A 17,500-nucleotide genomic window follows, 5' to 3' on the forward strand; every position below is an offset into this window, starting at 1 on the left:
TAATTGTATTGTTAGTAGTGCTGATGGCAGAGATGGATCAGAAATAGTAGTAGTAGTAGTAGTAGTAGTAGTAGTAGTAGTCGTAGTCATGTCAAGTTAGTCACCGAAGTACCCAAGACACGTAATGGGTCTCCTCTTCTGTTTATTTAAGTGTAGGGAATTACTGCGTGCGAGAAGTCATGCCAATTATAGGTGTTTATTCACGTGGTTTCGTCATCTAGAGGGGAGGAAAGCAAAGAGAGAGGGAGAGGGAGAGGCGGAGAGTGTTCGTGGGAAGGAACTTTAGAGGGGGACATCGGAGGGAGGGAGAGGGAGATGATGGTTATAACAGTGAAAGGGTTAAAGTGTGTTTCCTTATTTGTGTTTTCTCTTTCTTATTTTTCCCTTTTCTTCTCCTCTTCCTTCCTTTTCGTTTTTCTTTCTTCATTATTCTGTTCATTTTCTTCCTTTGTTTTGGCATTGGTTTTATTTTCTACTTTTCTTTCTTGTTTTTTTTCCCCTTTATCTTCTTTTTTTTCGTCTCCCTTTCTCCCTTTCTTCGTCTTTTTCTTCTTTCTCTCTTTTCTTATTTTTCTTTGAGTCTCATTTTATCTCTCATTCCCTTTTTATTATGTCTTTCTTTTATCATCTTTTCTTTCTTCATTTTATTGTTATTCTTCCTTTTTTCCCTGTTTCATTGATATATCCTTAGTCTTTTTCTGTTTTACCTTCCCTTTTCTGGCAGAGAGAAAGAGAGAAAGAGAGAGAGTGTCGTTCTGGTATTGCAACTATTTAATTCTTATCTATTTTCCTTCTCCAATTTCCTTCCTATTTTAGTAAAGGAGGAAAAGAATCAGTGCGTGGTCTCTCAACTCCATTCTTGACATTCCTCCCTTCTTTCCTGTTTGTCACGCATTAGGCGAGTTATTATTATATTTAGTCTTGGTTTTATTTTCGCTTTTTCTTTATTTTATTCTATTTATTTTTCTTGATTTTTGGTTTTATGTACGAGAGTTTCTTCACGTTTATTTTACACACACACACACACACACACACACATACACCAAGCATGTCTACCATCACGAACAATCTTGATTATTACTACTGCTCTGTCGCTGCCTGTCTCGTCTGGCCGGAGTGAGTGCTTTACGTAACAGTTCTCGAGAGCAAGGCGGGCTGACAGTGGCGGTTTGTGCTGCGGTGAATGGAGGGAGTAAAGCTCTTTGGTGCCAGGCTGTTTGTTGTGTTATTGTTGGCCTGATAAGAGCACAAAGCATCCTCGTGTGACACTGACTAGACTATTGTAAGTGCCTCGGCTGTTTCTCATTCTTGTGGTTGTTGTTGAGTTCCTCGGTTTGTCTTTAGAAGGTTCTGATGTGCGTGTATATTAGTTTCCGTGAGTGTTTTCCATTCTACCTACGTGTGTTAAGATTTTGGTGGTAGTTTGATATCGAGTGGAATTTTTTTTTTTTTTTGAGTGGTTTCGTGATTCTGGTGCTTAATCGTGACATTCTATTTTATGCTACGTACGTGTTTTAGTGATTTTTATTTATTCTATTTTATTCATTTATTTATTTTTTTTTTTTTTTTTTTTGTAGTTTAACAAAGTCGAGTGGAATTATTATTACTATTCGAGTGCCTTCGTGATTCTAGTGTTAAGTTTAGTAAGATTTTTTTTTTTTTTATTAGATAATTTGCATGCTTCGGTTTCATAGCTATTGAAAAAGGTTGGGATTGGAGTTAGAGAGGATTAAGTACCTTGGTGTTATTGTCAAGTGTGTTTCATAGGATTCAAATATGCAGCGTTACTACGAGACATAACCCCTTGAGTACCGTGACGTGTTTCCATATTCATTCTGCTTACTATTTGGTGATTTTATACAGCTCCAGAAACTTATGTGGGGGATTAAATTAGGGAAGACTGTGGCCATCAATCTTCTGACCTCCATAGACCCTTCCTAATGTCAATAAAATGGTTTAATCGTACACAAATCTCAAGGTAAAAATGTGTCCTAGTATCGTACTGATTAAATAAGCATCTTGAGGTTACTGTTATTTTATTCCGCGTATATTCAGGATCCTCAGCGTTACTTTGAGATTAAAATAAATGTCTTCATGTGAAATTTCCTCTATATACTTTGAAATATCTTGATGCTACTCATTGTTTATCTTTATATCTTTCAAATCCTTGATCTTATTGGAAAGTTGGGACAGATATCGTGATGTTATTAAATTCATGATCCTCAGCGTTACTTAAAGATTAAAATAAGTGTCTTGATGTTAACTTTCCTTTATATACTTTGAAATATCTTGATGCTACTCCTAGTTATGGTATTAAATTTGTTGTACATACTTCCGATTCTTGGGTAGTCCTATACTAAATGATCGGCGTTCCTCTCGTTACTTACCATTACTACACGGTCAAAATAACTACCTACCTTAGCTCTGTATACCTTAAACACTCGGCATTTGTGAAGGATAGCTATCAGTACCTCAGCGTGACTATTAACCATCGATTTTGCCACACTACCTTCTCTGCCAGCTGATCCAAGTGTGTGTACTATTTAGTTTTGCCATAATTGTACTTCCTCTGGCTGTTTGTAGTTCAGTTTTGCCATAATTGTACTCTCTTTTCCTGTTTGTAATTCAGTTTTGCCCTTTCTCTTCCCGTTTGTAATTCAGCTATAATTGTATTGCTATAATTGTACTTTATGTAATTCAGTTTTGCCGTGAATATACTTTCTTTTCCCGTTTGTAATTAATCTTTGCCATGATTGTACCTTCCCTGCCAAGTGACCCAAGTGTGTTTATAATTCAGCTTCCTATCTTCGTCTCAACCGTTGTTTCACCAGAGCATCATCTTAAGTGACACTTTTTATGGCTCTCAGCTCAGACGATCGTATCAAATGGCAGCGTGTAGTGGAGGGATTAATGGAATGAGAAATTTGGTACCGCTTCAAGTGTGTTTTTAATTAAGTTTTCCATAATACACGTCTTAATCATTGTTTCACTTGAGTAGATCTTGTTTATCGCTTTTTATGACCACCAGCCTAGGCCTATCAAGTGACATGGCGTAAGTACAGGGGCTGGTGGAGTAGGAGGGGAATTAAAATGCTATTGCTTGAAGTGCTTTTTTAATGAAGCTTTCTATAACACTCGTCTCAATCTTGAACTTGAACGCGTCTTGTGTATAGCTCTATTATGACTATCAGCTCGTCAGATGGATCGAGTGACAGGAGTTGAGTTGAGTTGCTGGTCTTGAGTGTTGTCTGAACCGCACTGCTACTCCCTCGCGTGTCTCTTCTCAGTGGCCGCGTCTTTTGCTTTACTCTTCCTCTTTTCCTTTCTTATTACTCGGGTATTACGCACTGTTCTGTTAGTTTTACGTATTGACGGAAGGAGGAACTAATATGTATCACTGTAGCTTTGGGGATTGATGGAGTATAAAGAATCAATGAGTTTTTCAGCCTGCCTTTCTCTTTTTCTTTATTTTATTTCATTGCGCCAAATATTACGATTGATGGAACGAGGAACTAACATTATGTATTATTGTAACTTTGGGGATTGATGGAGTATGGAATCAATGAGTTTTTCAGTCTGTCTTCCTCTTTTTTTTTTTTTTGTTATTACCCAAAATTTACACACTACACTATTTTTAGTTTTAGGATTGATGGAACGAGGAACTAACATTATAATAGCTTTAGGGATTAACAGGGTAAGGAATCAAACAATCATGGTTTTCACTTTCCAGTCTGCCTTCCACTAGTCCCCGCTGGTCTTATATCAGACACTCGAGTGAATATACGAAACCACAGGTGTTTTATTCCGCACGTGCTTATCCACAGATGTTCACACACACACACACACACACACACACACACACACACACACACACACACACACACACACACACACACACACACACGCAAGATCGCATAGTAAAAAGCTGAGAAAAGGAAGATGTCTGAGAGATGTTAAAAATAGTTTCCCGCAAAGATGTATTGAGACGTGGAACAGTTTAAATGAAGAAGAAGTAGTGTTAGCAACGAGTGTGCATACTTTTAAAGTAAGATTGGATAAGTGTAGATATGGAGACGGGGCCACACAAGCATAAAGCCCAGGCCCTGTAAAACTACAACTAGGTAAATACACACACACACACACACACACACACATGTAAAGTAATAAATGTAGATATAGTAGTTGTGAGGAGGGTTTTTTTTTTTTTTTTTCCTTCTTTACTTGTATCGTTCAATAATCTAGCTTGAGTGTGTGTGAGAGTTGATTGGTTCATTTAACACTGGTGTCACAGCAACGTGGTCATATGGTGCCGCAAATAAATAAATAAATATATATATATATATATATATATATATATATATATATATATATATATATATATATATATATATATATAAAAGGGTGAAATCTCGAAATACAGATCTAAGTGTAAATGTTAATATTTTATTGGGAATGTCAGACGAATCTCTCTCTCTCTCTCTCTCTCTCTCTCTCTCTCTCTCTCTCTCTCTCTCTCTCTCTCTCTCTCTCTCTCTCTCTCTCTCTCTCTCTCTCTCTCTCTCTCTCTCTCTCTCTCTCTGTACAGTGTGTGTGTGTGTGTGTGTGTGTGTGTGTGTGTGTGTGTGTGTGTGTGTGTGTGTGTGTGTGTGTGTGTGTGTGTGTGTGTGTGTGTGTGTGTGTGTGTGTGTGTGTGTGTGTGTGTGTGTGTGTGTGTTTCATCTAAAAAATGTATCTTTTTCTCTTTCTTTACCCGCTTTTGACGTCAACAGTTTTTGAAGGCTGAAGACGTGCCGCTAGAAATAAGCTTACTATTCATCTGCCGTCGAGAGAGAGAGAGAGAGAGAGAGAGAGAGAGAGATGGCAAAAGGAAACGATTGAAACTTACCACATGACTACTTTTATAATGGGGTGGTAAATTATTATTGTTGTTTTGCTGTTATTGCTATTGCTAATGGTGATGGTGGTGGTGGTGGTGGTGGTGGTGGAGGCGGCGGCGAAGGTGGAGAAGGTGGTGAAGGTGGATGTAGGTCGTCTGTTGTGGTTGTGGTGCTGGTAGTTATTGTTATTGATACTATTGATGGTAGTGGTGGTTATGGTGGAGGTAGAGGGCAGTGGTCGTTAGTGGTGGTGGTGGTGGTGGTGATTGTTGTTGTTTTTTGTTACTATTATTAATGATGGTGATGGTGGTTGTTATGGTGGTGGTATAGGGCAGTGGTGGTGGTGGTGGTGGTAGTGGTAATTGATATTGTTGTTGTTATTGTTGCTCTTGTTAATGATGGTGGTATTGTTTTGGTGGAGTTAGAGGGGAGTTAGCGGTAGTGGTGGTGGTGATGGTGGTGGTAGTGTTGGTGGTGGTGGTAATTGTTTTGTTGTTGTTGTTGTTTCTGTTGTTAATGTTGGTCATGGTTGTTATGGTGGAGGTAGAGGGCAGTGGTCGGTAGTGGTGGCGGTAGTGATGGTTGTTAATGTGGAAGAGGACCTGGACACCGGCGGGACGTGACATGCAGGTGAAGATGATCGGCGCGGCAAGGACACAACACCTGGCGCCGGATGGGTATAAACACTTGGGCACACGTGCGGCACTTAACTAAACATGTGCATTCACTGACTCTAATCGGCACTGGATTCGTCATTTCATCGCCTTTAAGACCCGTGTTCTGAAACGCTTTGCTCTCACGCCAGTATTTTCAAGGCCAGAGAGACCATTAGCAGATTTCTCAAGTGTTTCTCGTGTTAGTAACGTAGAAATCCTCGTACTGCTGTCACTAGAACCGCAGAAACATCCTTTTAAAACGATGTAACTTATCTTTTTTAAACGCTTTACTTTATCACCACGACTATTTTCCATGGTAGATTTTTTTTCAAGTGTTTTTTTCTTTTAATGGAATGTAGAAATCGTGTTAAACTTCCACTAGAACCGTTCAAACACCAAGAACCCAACTAATATCTTTTCTGAAACGTTTTGCTCCTTCACCACGACTAATTTTCAAGGCCACAGATGATTAGCCGCGTTCTCAGAAATGTCTCGTGTTATAATGTAGAAATCTCTAATCTTTCACTAGAACCGTACAAAAAAAAAACACCCTTGAAAACCCGTATTTAATTAAACTCTTTGGAAAGTATATAGTGAAGATACGAGGCAGAGATGCTTCAGGATAAGAGACTTGCATAATCTCTTGTCAGGCAGCAGTCAGAGAGGCGTCCGTCCGTTCGTCACCCTCTCTCTCTGCCAGGCGGGAGAAAACGGAGCAATTTCAGGGAACACTTAAAACAAGAAAACGGAGGTGAAGTGGAAGCTATCGGAACTCTGACAGGTAGACTTTGATAATCGTCTATTCTGGGTGAGTGGGGCAAGTGTTGTGTGTGGCGGCGGGGGGGGGGCGTAAAATGGTGAATTGGTGAGGTTAGCGTCCAGTACACACACACACACACACACACACACATCCCTCTCACAGTATACACATCTAACACGCCCCCACGCCCGCCCCCCCCTACCATTACATCACGCCCACAGCACGGGAGTATGGGAATAAGGGGTAACTGGAGAGCCGGGGGGCGGGCTGGTGTTTTTATTCCTCGGGGTCAATGGACGACGGCCGCTGGGGACACGAGGAGCAGTAGCAGCAGCAGCAGCAGCAGCAGTAGGCGGGCGGCGGGCAGGCGAGCGAGCAGCGGGGTCGCCTTCTCTACACTCAGTAACATGGGTCTGCTGTTATGGTGTTGTTGTTGTTGTTGTTGTCGTTGTTGTTGTTGTTGTAAGTACTATTACTGCTGCTACTACTACTACTACTATTACTATTACTACTGCTACTACTACTATTATTAGTTCTGCTACTACTACTGTTACTACTGCTACTACTACTATTACTACTGCTACTACTACTAATACTACTGCCACTACTACTATTACTACTGCAACTTCTACTACTACTGCTACTACTGCTACTACTACTACTACTACTACTACTACTACTACTACTACTACTACTACTACTACTACTACTACTACTACTACTACTACTACTACTACTACTACTACTACTACTACTACTACTACTACCACCACCACCACTATCATTATCATCAGCATCACCTTATATGTGTGTGTGTGAGCCTTATGTGTGTGTGTGTGTGTGTGTGTGTGTGTGTGTGCGTGTATGTGTGCGTGCGCGTTGTCGAGTACACAGGATCAGTGAATAGGATCTGTAGGACAAGGCCAAAGCTGTGGTCAGTAATTGGTATTTATCAAGCACCGTTTAGGGGCACACCGGTATCCGTTATCTGGGGCCCGCCATGCAACGCCCCGCCAAGGCTGCCACTCGCTGCCCATCACGTTCCTGCACTTCTGGGTGTTCTGAAACGCTTTACCCTCCTACCACGACAGTTTTCAAAGACCACAGAGACTAATAGGTTCTCAGGGGTGTTTATCCTGTTAACAATGTATAAATCGTGTTGATCTGTCACCAAAACCGTCAAAACACTCTTAAAAACCCGTGTAGCTTCAACCAGAGCCTTTTAAATGTAGTTGAGGTGCTGCCAGATGTTTGAGTCGAGAAACCTTCCCTTCCCACTGTGTTTGGCCCTTCCCTCAACCTTCTGGGTAGTTTCAGGCGTTCCATTGTCCTTTTCTCCTAGCTATAGTTGATGTCACTGGGATCTTGAATGGTGTTTTTAATGATTCTAGGGTAAACTGATGTCATTGTGGTCTTCAAGTTTTAGTAATAAATTGATGTCACTGGGATCTTCCACGGTGTGTGTATGTGATTCTAGTGATATTTTGATAAGGATTTGCGTCGTCACTTCGTAAGATCGTCTCTTAGAACCTGATTAATTAACTCCTTTAAAAAAAATAATTCTGTACTTAAAAAAACAGTGACTAATGGCCTAGCTCTTAAGTATTCTGAAAAGTGACCATGAAAGAAGAACGCGAGTCCTCTGAAGGAGTCTTAATGAGAGAACAAAGTGACCAGTCAAGTCTAAAGCTTCTGAAATGTAATCCTTATGAGGCAATAAAGGAACTAATCGTCTCTAAAACCTCTTGAAAATAATCCTAATGGGAGAACAAAGCGGCCAATCCCTAAGACCTTTAGAAAAAAAAACTTCCACACCAGAAAACAGAGTGACTAATTATCAATAAGACCTCTGAGGAGTTATTTTATTGGGAACAAAGAATATAGGCTAGCGTCCTTTTTTGATAGTGTTTCCTTGCAACACTGGTGACTGATAAGGACATAAAGGAAGCTGCAAGAAGTCTCCAGGCCTACACGTGGCAACCCCTGTATGAAAAAACTACCTATATCCGCCTATCATCCCCAGCCATATCTATCTATTCAATCTTCTTTCAAAGTTCCTTATTAACTTTCCACTAACAACCAAATTACTGAATCCGTTCCATTAATCTACCACTACTTGAGAACCAGTGATGGATTATTTGATTAGTTACACTGTTGAACTTCCCCAAAGGTCGAATTATAAATCAAAACAATTAAAATCCAAGAAAATAATGTCAAGAACATATTTCATTCCATAGATTTACAGTTGACAAATTGTGAGAGTGCGTTCTAGCGGCGGACGGTCACTGAGATTATGACTGATCACTTCTGACTCTCGTTAAACAGACGGTCATAAATTCTGTTAGCTGTGGCGATTAGTTATGGGCGATCATAAGCACTGTGTAGAATACGGGCCAAGCTCAGAGCTCGGACTTAGGAGTGAAGGAAAAAAAAAAAAAACATAGTGGAAATAAGTGGAGGAGATTAATCAAGTTGGCGCCGTGACTGTACATACTTAGAGCTCCAAAAGTTAAGTCATCAGTTTCATGAACAGCTGAGCGTGAAGAAAAATTAATGTTTTTTTCTGATTTGTAACCTAGATACACCACTAATTTGATACAGAGTCACGGAACGAGGGGCTTGTGTGTAAAAAAGCATAGAAACAAGATAAAAGTAAAACAGAAAAGTATGTTTGCCTTATTGTTATGAAAGCTTAGGAGCATTGAACTGTTTGGGCCAGCCTTACATATCAACACGATGCTAATACATAAAGCTAACCTGAGTGGCGATATAAGACCATAAGAACAGAGGAAAGACTGTGATAACTGCTAGTGTATGTGCCGTACGGTATTTCTTTATTATCAGAAGTGAAATGGTCAATGATTTATAAAGGGCAATAATGAAAGGCACATCACATGACAGTAACAGCATTAGATAGTATTAAAAGGAGGTTTGTTAGATTGATGGAAGCTGATAGGAACATACAAAGGAGAGGCTAGCAGTAAGAAGCTGTCAAACCTACACGTGGCAGTCCCTAACTAATCTTCTAACTTTTTTCTTTTTTTTTTCCTTTGATGTAAGGGAAAAACTGGGCAAGGACATAAAAAAACGATTAAACGGAAAAACCCACTTAGATGCCAGTCCCCGTACAGCGCCGAGAGTTAGCCAAAAAGAATGAGGTAAGTGTCTTGAAACCTCCTTTACTCTAGTACTCCCACTGATGAGAGGAGGCGTTGGAAGTGTAGGCAGTGAGGGTCAATTAATAGGCGAGTGGGCACCCTTCTACCGCCGCAGGGCACAAGGGCTGGGCAGTGACTGGGGTGTTCAGGCAGAGGCCACACCCCTATACCACCCTGGACCGCTCCTGACGCCTCGGTGTGTGTACTAATCGGTGGTGTGGTTAATTCTAGCACTACCTGACTGCTCGCACGTCCTGTCTCATGGTCTCTGATTTTGTGATGGTGTTGTGTGATGTGGCTGCGAAGTGTTGGTATCATTATTAATTTATGGTTATGCGTCTGCGTGAGGGTCAAAGTAACGATATCTTATGAGGGTTTTGTCATACCTCGTCTTGCTTTTTACCTTCATTCGTTCCTCAGTGTTCTGTGTTCGTGTTTTGTGTTTGGAGTGTTCCGTTAGTTTTTGTGCGTAATTCTGAATGTTTTGTTTTCTTTCGTCTCCTTTTCTTGCTTCTTCATTCGTTATTCTGTATCTATATTCTCAGTTTTTGCTTAGAAAGTGTCATATTAAGGTTGTATGTACGTAATCACATCTTGTAGAGTGACGATTGTGTCTTTTCACCTCAACTCATCTCCATCATTGTACTCTTCATAACCTTGTGTTCTGTTTGCCACATGTCACAACACCTGTGGCTCTTAAAAATTTAGTGGACAGATGAGTAGTGAAGGTGGAGGGCAAATCTCACGTTGACCCAGGAATACTGTAAACGAAACGCAAGAAAAGTAAAGTATTCCCCCATTTAATTGTCTACCACCTTCACTACTCACCTTTGGCTGTATTTCTTTCTATTCATTGCTGTCTATATTTATTCCGCCTTCGAAGCGTCACGTTACTTTGGATGTGATTTACGTATGATGCCCAGAGTAATGATGCACTTCACCGTACACTCACGTCCTCTCATCGCCGCTTACCTCCTTGACCGAGACGTTCCGAGATGTCATGATGCGATGAGAGCCCAGACGCGACTGATTCCACGAGATAAAGCGGATATTTACGTAACACTCCTCTAGCATTATAATCTCTCTGACAGCCACTCAGTCTCGTTCTACTGTGACGCCAATGATTTTTCTCCTAGAGGTATATAAGGGAAATGCATTCAGGAGAGATATACTACGTGCCTGCGTCTTGGCATCTCCGGTAAACCCTCCTCACGCACCTGGGCACACGTCACGCTGCCTCTGATAACTCTTCTTTTCTTCGTCATAATCCCTCGTGTGTTCGGCCGCTTTTACATGTCGTCACTAGTAAGATATATCCTCTGCTTCATCTAGTTCCAGTCACGTTATACTTCGCTTCTTTCATGTAGTGCTAGTCATGATTGTTCTTGTTATGCTTCCTCTTTCTCTTATAGTGGTGGCGGCTGCTCAGTGTCGTGGCTATAGTATGTTTTATTCTCAGCATCTTTTTTGTCTCCAGTTCTTGTTATGTTATGGTTTTCTCACGGTGCTACTTTAAATTATTGTTATTCTTCTTTGCCTTTCGCCTTCTAGTAGTGTCGGCTGCTCATTCCCGTGGTTAGTATGTTTTATTCTCAGCATCTTTTTTGTCCAGTCTTTGTTATGGTTATACTTCTCTCACGGTGCTACTTTTAATTAGTGTTGTTATTCTTTGCCTTTCGCCTTATAGTAGTGTCGGCTGCTCATTCCCGTGGCTAATTTGTTTTATTCTCTGCATCTTCTTTATCCAGTCCTTGCTATGTTATGCTTCTCGCGCGGTGGTACTGATGAAATTAGTGTTCTTTTTCTTCTTCGCCTTATAGTAGTTTTGGTTGTTCATTGTCGTGGCGAGTATGTTGTGTCCTCTGCATCCTCTCTATCCAGTCCTATTTATGTTGTTTCTCTCGCGCGTGGTGGTAATTGTAATTCTTTTTCTTCTTCGTCTTAAATGTTGTCACCGATACTAGATTCTGTAGTTCCATCCACATCCAGCCCCTCATGTCTGCTTCTGTTCCATTCCTCTATCCAAATCTCTGTCCTCATTGTCTTCCTCTCGATCTTCTCCCTTCCACGTAGCTTGTCCATGTTCTTTTAAGAGTTATCACCACCCGCAAAACATCACCAAACCATCTCAACCTTCCCTGTCTTGCTTTCCCGCAGTCACTGACACAATTACTATACCTCTGTTCTGATGGCCTCGCTTCTCTCCTCTCCTCTCCTCACCGTTACCCCCTCGCAACATTCTCGTTCCAGTCTTCTCCACCTCTCCTCCTGTCTACTCATTGCCAAGACCTCTGTTCATATGAGAGCCTAAAGCGTCTAACCCCTTCAATACTGGGACACATTTTTTACCTTGAGATTTGTGTACGATTAGACCATTTTATTGACATTAGGAAAGGTCTATGGAGGTCAGAAGATTAATGGCCACAGTTTTCACTATTTCAACCCCCAACATTAGATTCTGAAGCTGTGTAAAATGGACAAATAGTAAGATTAATATACTAACGCGTCATGGTACTGAAGGGGTTAAGAATACAATAGCAGCAAAGTAATGGTGGGAGTTCTAATGATGTGACGTGCCTCGCTGTGCCCTTTCAGTCATACTTTGTCCGTGTGCTGCTAATGCGCTCCGTCTTTTATTTGAACACGTGGAGGAAAATTAATTATCTGAACGTAGGATTTGTTATTATAATTTAAATGTGATTATGTTTTGTTCTCCATTAATGTGTTTGGCTTAGGTGATTATTTTGATTTTAGCTTCTAGTATTGAACGAAGTGGATGTACAGTTATCTTTAGTTGTTTGTATGCATAGTGAGAGAGAGAGAGAGAGAGAGAGAATCGAGAATATCTGTAATTGATATGCAACTCCCCCTTTTCTCTCTCTCTCTCTCTCTCTCTCTCTCTCTCTCTCTCTCTCTCTCCTGGAAGGAAATCAAATACTTTTCAGTAATTTTCATATTATTGCATTTGTAGTTGTGTAGAATAGATTGTTAGGAAAAAAAGTTGTTATTCTTACTACTACTACTACTACTACTACTACTACTACTACTACTACTACTACTACTACTACTACTACTACTACTACTACAAAACGGCCAAAGATTCGTGGTCATTGGCATGATAATATAACGACAGAACATAATAATTTACATTCCTAAGGCCAAACGTGTGCTTAGAGAGAGAGAGAGAGAGAGAGAGAGAGAGAGAGAGAGAGAGAGAGAGAGAGAGAGAGAAGGATCAAGCAAGCAGTCACTCAACAAATCACGAGTTATCCAATCTATTACTTAAAGTCGACAATTGTATGAGGTGTTCTTGAAATAGACTCAACTCATACTTATCCTCTCCTCTCCTCTCCCTTAACTCCCTCTCCCCTCCTATTCCTTATCCTTCCCCTCTCTAATATCCCTCTCTCTTCCTTCCCTTTCCTGTTATTTATGTTTTTTTTCTATACTTCCCTTTTTAAAAGTTAGGGAATTATTTAGGAAAGTATAAAGAAAAAAGCCGATAATGTTATAGATGATCATGGAAGAAATCGTGAAGCAGTGAAAATGTTAACACCTTGAGTACCATGACGCGTTTCCATATTCATTCTGCTTACTATTTGATGAGTTTACACAGCTTCAGAAACTTATGAGGGGGATTAAAATGATGAAAACTGTGGCCATTAATCTTCTGACCTCCATAGACCCTTCCTAATGTCAATAAAATAGTCTAATCGTACACAAATCTCAAGGTAAAAATGTGTCCCAGTATTGAAGGTGTTAGATATGAACGTGTATTTAAAAGTGAGTCAGGACCAACACCTGCTGTCCCGTGTCTCCGTGGTGGTGTTGTGAGCTGCTGGGTCCACACACCAACTTACACACCACTTGCACCGTGACATCACCAATTCTCACTTCCTCTCCCTTACCTGTCATCCCCTGTTCTCTCTCTCTCTCTCTCTCTCTCTCTCTCTCTCTCTCTCTCTCTCTCTCTCTCTCTCTCTCTCTCTCTCTCTCTCTCTCTCTCTTCCTAGCTTCCCAATTCTCTCCCTCCACCTGTGTTTTCTCCTTCATCCTTCCTTCATCTCTCTCCTCACCTCTCCCTCCACTCCCTCCCTGGCCTCAAGCAGGTAAATCTTCTGGGGCCACAGGTAAGGGTGAGGCGGCGTTGGTCTCTCTCTCTCTCTCTCTCTCTCTCTCTCTCTCTCTCTCTCTCTCTCTCTCTCTCTCTCTCTCTCTCTCTCTCTCTCTCTCTCTCTCTCTCTCTCTCTCTCTCTCTCTCTCTCTCTCTCTCGTCTCTTGGCCTTTTGTTGTCTCTCTCTCTCTCTCTCTCTCTCTCTCTCTCTCTCTCTCTCTCTCTCTCTCTCTCTCTCTCTCTCTCTCTCTCATTTTTTATTCTGTCACATGCTGTTGCGTGTGGTCTATCATTTCTCTTTTCTTTTCTTTCTTTTTCTTTTTCTCTTTTCTCTTTTCTTTTCTGCTGTATTACTTTATTTTTATATTTCACAATTCAACAATTTTATTTCATCACCACCATCACCACTAATGCCCGCAAAACTATTCTACTACTACTACTACTACTACTACTACTACTACTACTACTACTACTACTACTACTACTACTACTACTTCTTCTTCTACTACTACTTCTTCTACTACTACTACTACTACTACTACTACTACTACTACTACTACTACTACTACTACTACTACTACTACTACTCACCACCACACGTTATTCTCTGCTCCCCCATCGTACTCAGGTGTCAGAGAGTGTAGAGGTGTGTTAATAAACCTGTCATACCTGTTGTCTACACTTCCCAGACACACCTGGCTTGCTGGCGAGTGCTGAGTGAGGAAGTGAGGAAGTGAATGAGTAAGTGAGCAAGGGATGGGGGAGAGAATGAATGAGAAAGGGAGTGAGAGAGTTGGAGGAAAGAAGAGAGAGAGAGAGAGAGAGAGAGGGAGGGGATGAGTCAGGGAGGAAGGAAGGCGTGTATGAGTAAGTGATCAGGTAGAGAGGAAGAGAGTGAGTCAGTGAAGGAATGAGAGAGAGAGAGAGAGAGAGAGAGAGAGAGAGAGAGATGACAAAAGTACATCACCAAGACACAAAACACACTTCATCCAGTAACGTGAAAATTATACAAAAGTCATTTAAAGATAATAGGAACCCGGATTCTCCTTGTTCAGTGACTGTTTTCTTGAGAGAGAGAGAGAGAGAGAGAGAGAGAGAGAGAGAGAGAGAGAGAGAGTGAGTGAGTGAGTGAGTGAGTGACTTCCGGGTACTGCATTCTCAATTAGTTATCTTATTCACCGGGAAACGAAGGTGTGAGTGAGCAGGTAGGCATTTCCTCTCTCTCTCTCTCTCTCTCTCTCTCTCTCTCTCTCTCTCTCTCTCTCAGATAATAATAACACACCCACCGCCTTCCCACCAGTACTGCCGAGTAACACCGTCTATTCTAAGGACTCCCGCCCACGCCCGCCCACACCCACACGCCCATGGACACCCTCCCTCCCCCCCACCGTCGCTCCTGGCACCCACACGCCCACTGACGCAGCCCGCACCCTTGACAAGTTTTCCTTCTCGTGTTCCGCGTTTCCACTTATGCAGATGATGTGTTTCTCCTCTCTCTCTCTCTCTCTCTCTCTCTCTCTCTCTCTCTCTCTCTCTCTCTCTCTCACGTCAGAAACACAAGGAATACACGTCCATCACTTGACATTCTGCGTCACAACCTGCTTACATCAGTCTGCCCCCAACACGAGATAAACTTTTTCCCTTCCCCCTCTCACTTCGTTTTCCGTTTCCCTTACTGCGTTGTACTACAGTTTATTTACACCTACTTCCCCTGAGCACGTGATAACGGATGATTCTCTCTCTCTCTCTCTCTCTCTCTCTCTCTCTCTCTCTCTCTCTCTCTCTCTCTCTCTGCGTAATTAAAAAAAACAGTCTTCTTTTTTACGCCTTAACTTCACTGCTTTCAAGATTACTCGTTGAAATTGCACTGTTTTTCTAGTTTTTTGCGTGGTTTTGGTGTCAAGTTGATAGGAATCTTTATTATTAACAGGACAAATGCTCATGAGAACTCCAGTCATCATCTCTGTCTCCTTTGAAAACAGATTAACAATATTTCCACTTTATGAACAGAATAATGAATGAAAACCCTGCTAATCATCTCTATAGTCTCTGAGAATAGTAAGAAAGTGTATTCAGTCCTTTATATCCTTCTGATTCCACACTCCCACACCAATCCTGTCAACCCGGCCTTTCGTCCCCTGTCTTGACCCCACCAGGTACGGCCATCCTATCCCTGTACCCGAGTAACATATGCGCGCGTCGCCCCCACTTCTCCACGCCCCCGCCTCGCCATATACAGTGCGTCGTGGTGGGAACGTGCCAGCGCCCTCAGGTTCATGGTTTTAAATCCACCTGAGAGAGCCCCGCCTTTTTTACAGGTGAAGGGGTTACCTACGCGCTTACCTGTCTTGTTTTTCGTTCTCGTTTGGTTAGTTTTGTCTTGTGAAATGACTTTTTTGTTTAGTTTATTCATTTTCTTTTGTATCTTTTATGTGGTTGTTTTTTGTACGTTAGTCTAGGTTAGGTTAGGTTAGGTTAGGTTACATTAGGTTAGGTTGGGCTGGGTTGGTCTTGAGATCAAAGTTAGACTAGATTAAGTTACGGTAGGTCAGGTTAGTTTGTAAGAATTTTCAGTGTAGGTTCAATTTACTTGGAGGTATACGAGACAGAGAAACAGATTATCACTAATGTATCCTCCCTATTAATATACGATACCACACACACACACACACACACACACACACACACACACACACACACACACACACACACACACACACACACACACACACACACACACACACACACACACCTTACACCTCAGCTTTCACTATCAGGCTTTACTATACAGAGAAGCACCTTCAGTTATCAATACTATACCTTCCCTATCAATACACAAGCAACAATACAATATCACATACTCTTAACCTCACCTACTCACAGCAAACACACATTACATCTCAGCCTTTCCTATACAGAAAAATGCCTCCAGTTATCAATATTATAACTTTCCTATCAATACACAAACAACAATACAATACCACACACTCTTACCCCCTTCAATACTGGGACACCTTTTTACCTTGAGATTTGTGTACGATTGGACCATTTTATTAACATTACGAAGGGTCTATGGAGTCAGAAGATGAGTGGCCAGTCTTTACTATTTTAATCCTAACATAAGTCTCTGAAGCTGAATAAAGTCTCTAAATAGTAACCAGAATGAATATGGAAACGCGTCATAGAGCTCAAGGGGTTAACCTGACCTATACGCCTCAAACACACATATCTCATCCTTTCTTATACCTTCAATTACCTTTCCTATCAATGCACAGACAGCATTACAATACCACACATTCCGAACCTGACCTACACTCAGCAAGCACACGTTACATTTCAGCCTTCACACTGAGGTTCTTTACATTCAAACCAACGCACGTGCTTACCAAATAGAAGCGTTAAGATTACTTGCAAGGCGATACGCGTTAATATATTACCAGCACTGAGTTTTGTTTGACTTTTATGCTTTTATGCTTTTCCCTCAAGGTCAGGTTTAAGTGGTGACGCGACGACAGGGCGCCCGTGGCCTCGCCTGTAGGAAGAGGAGGAGGAGATGTGCTGACGGAAGGACAGGCGGATGGTTGAAAGAGACACTCAGCAGTAAGAGAGAGAGAGAGAGAGAGAGAGAGAGAGAGAGAGAGAGAGAGAGAGAGAGAGAGAGAGAGACAGACAGACAGACAGACAGACAGACAGACAGACAGACAGACAGACAGACAGACAGACTAACTATGCCTACAACCACACAAGTTTCCTTTAAAGTTTGCTCACCACTACAACAACAACAATAACTACCACCACCACCACCACCATCATCACCACCACCACCACCACCACCACCACCACCACCACCACCACCACTCACTCTCCTACTCCTTAGCTTTCCTCACCTCTCCAGCATACATTATCCCTTACCTTCTTACCCCTACCCATCCCCA

The 17,500-nt window shown here is 41.6% G+C and overlaps 1 protein-coding gene across 3 annotated transcripts in view; it reads right to left on the reverse strand.

Annotated features, from left to right (window-relative positions):
* The window catches only part of LOC123515433 (tetraspanin-9-like), a 34,629-nt gene that overhangs the window by 16,331 nt on the left and 798 nt on the right, over positions 1 to 17,500 (reverse strand). Inside the window, exon 2 of one of the 3 annotated variants that reach the window (XM_045273995.1) lies at positions 17,003 to 17,097. The exons of the other annotated variants lie outside the window; for them this stretch is intronic. The gene's annotated coding sequence lies outside the window, so the exon portion shown is untranslated. The remainder of the gene's footprint in view (positions 1 to 17,002; positions 17,098 to 17,500) is intronic. 3 annotated transcript variants of the gene reach the window in all.

The sequence above is a fragment of the Portunus trituberculatus genome, chromosome 39, assembly GCF_017591435.1.
Source record: "Portunus trituberculatus isolate SZX2019 chromosome 39, ASM1759143v1, whole genome shotgun sequence".
Lineage (NCBI taxonomy): Eukaryota > Metazoa > Arthropoda > Malacostraca > Decapoda > Portunidae > Portunus > Portunus trituberculatus.